The sequence below is a fragment of the Arachis ipaensis genome, chromosome B03, assembly GCF_000816755.2.
Source record: "Arachis ipaensis cultivar K30076 chromosome B03, Araip1.1, whole genome shotgun sequence".
NCBI lineage: Eukaryota > Viridiplantae > Streptophyta > Magnoliopsida > Fabales > Fabaceae > Arachis > Arachis ipaensis.
The window spans coordinates 13,377,480-13,380,457 of record NC_029787.2 but is presented as its reverse complement, the minus strand read 5'-3'; positions in this window follow the sequence as shown (position 1 = coordinate 13,380,457).

The window sequence follows — 2,978 nt, the reverse complement described above, 5'->3', positions numbered from 1 at the left end:
TGCTCAATGAAACTGATCTAACCTTAGCTGCTAAGAACCTGAAGTAGAAGTAGAAGCATCAAATTTGTAATTGTTCTATAACAGTAAACATGTTCTATGATTTTATTGGGGTTGGAGCTACATAATTTCCAAGGGTTAGGAAAGTGAGGCTAAGCTAGTTAATAGGTAGTGTTATGTTTTATGTAGTTGTTTTGTTTTGGTTGGGTTTGTGATGCATTCAAATGCGGTCTGTTGTTGTAGGGTCCTGTTTTGCATTCTCTTCTGTACAGTTAGTTCCATAAAAGCCTAAAAGTAACTAAAGTAAAAAAGTGCAATCAATAGAGGGATGAACAAACAAATATTTGGAGAGATATATATATATATATATATAGAGAGAGAGAGAGAGAGAGAGAGAAAAGGAAAGAGATTAATATTTAGGATATAGAGAGAGAAGGAAAGAGATTAATATTAGTACTTAGTAGTATGACATGTTTCTTATGATCTTATGACTCATGATGAGTAGTTATGGGATTCAAAAAGGTATGCTATTTTTTTGACAAAAAGTTGTATTCTAACTTTACAAACTAGTTAGCAGTTAGACATTATAATATTGTATGAACATTAAACAGCAGTTAGACATTATAATATTGTATGAACATTAAACAGGGGACTATCTTTGTAATTTTGCACACATGAATCAAACATTTTGCACCTACTTTAATAAGATTTTGTACATTTTACTCAGCACGGTTTGCATCCAATATAATTATTTTTGCACACATGAATCAGATAGTTTGCACCCACTTTAATGAGATTTTGCACACATGACTTAACATAGTTTGTACCTACTTTAATGAGATTTTGATTTACTATCTGATGTATGCTAACTTTTTTACAGGATGTGCCCAAGGTTGGCATGTGTTTTGGAACCATTGAAGATGCAAATCAATTTTATTAGAATTATGCCAAGCGCGTTGGTTTTGTTACTAAGATAAGGTTTACCCGAAGAGTTGGTAAAAATAAGGTTCCTAAGAATCAAATGATCACTTGCAATAGGGAAGGAAACGCAAGTCTAGAGTTTCCCCAATAGAAAAGACCAACCTTAGAACCAACTACAATTGCCCCGCAAGGATTTCTATTAGGTTGAATAAGGAAGGTCTTTCAATTATATCGAAGGTGTGTTTGGATCATTCACATCCTTGTGATCCAGAGATGGCAAAATTGTTGACACGTAATAGGAAGATGACTATGCACATGTGTCGAGTCATTGAGAGGAATGATGAAGCAGGTGTGAGAACAAGCAAAACATATCAAGTATTGGTGGGTGAAGCGGGGTTTCTCTAAGATAAACTTAATGGAAAAAGATGTTAGGAACTATCTCAGCAGAAAGGTACGCAATATTACGGAAGAAATGGGTGCATACCCGAGATTCTAGTTCTTCAAAAGTTTTTTGCTGCATTTTTCTTCTAATTCCTGTTTCAGATTTCTTTGAATTTGTACTTCTTCGGGGCATCTTAATATCTGGATCTTTTTCCATTTCAAATAATCACTGCATATTATTAAGAAACATATTATTAACACAAACACATATAAAAAACACATGACATTGAATGCAGATGAATCATAATAGTAATATTGCTGGAACTTTTAATTTATAAATCTTTTGAAAAAATTCAAGTTATTATCTCAGTTGTTAGTACACTATTACTATTAAGTGTTTAGGCTAAAGAAAAAGTATCACCCCAGAAAGTAATAATAAAGGTAGAAGAAGAAAAGAGTTAAGGGTTATTGGAGGGACGGATTTTTTTGCATTTGCTCGTGGTATTGCGGTAATTTCTCAAACAGGTGGTGGGCAATTTACTCATGAAAATGGTGTTGCTAAGATAATAACTTAATGAATTTTTTCATAGATTTATAAATTAAAAGTACCTAAGTTTCATAAACTAGATATGATTAATCAAAATCAAAATCAAAAGAAATTGTATTATAGAGTACTTAAAGATTTTTCATAAATAGAGAGGAAACATTGAGTAATATTTTTGGGTACCATTATGAATTTCTCGTTGCATGTTTTGAATGGATACAAATTGATGGACAGCAAGAAGGTAAGAGTTGAAGAAAGCAATAAATGAACAAAAATCAAAACTCATTAACCTTCAGATTAATTTTGCAGAAGCATCACGTATTACTAGAAACGAAGAAGAATGGATAGAGAGCTGAGAGATGCTGTTGCAGAGAGTAACGCCGCTGCTATTGGAGACGCTACTTGGGATGGACAGCGAGCTCAAAAATGCCGATTCGTGTTGAGCGTGCTCCAGTATTGAGAGCAACAAAGATGGCGCGCAAGAGTGTAGAGGAGAGACTGTGTAAAATTTTGGGGAAGAAGAAGAGAGCATGGTAAAGGAGTGTGAGTACACGCTCTTTATATGTATTTGGGCTTTATTTTGTTTGAGGTATAAAATTACTAATGCTGGTTGTTTGCTGGCCCGAAAGTTAGAAAACTGCTGGCCCTTAGCGGTGCTCTTACTTTTATTACATAAGATCTTTTTAAAAAAAATAACTAAAAAAAAAATCTTTTTTAAAAGCTCACCCAAATAAACCCTTATTCCATCCAAACACTCTAAAATTTAAAATTTTCTTGTGGGATCATTCATCATCAAAATTCTCATGGATTATTCTATTTTTATTATATATCTTCTAATAAAATTTATAATCTCTAACATTTGAATTCAATTTTTTTTAGTGTAAAAGGATAAATTAATAGATACATTATTAGTTCTTTTAATACATCAATTACTTATTATTGTACTAAGGTACTAAGATGCACATACAAATATAATTATGTTTACTCATCATAGCTAGTAAGATAACCTATAAGCTACTTAGTGTTTTTTTTAAACTATCAAAATAGTATCCAAAAATTTCGCATTAACAAAAGTAATCCAAAAGATATAAACGACACTCTTTAAAAGATTTTAAAATACAATAAAATAATTAAA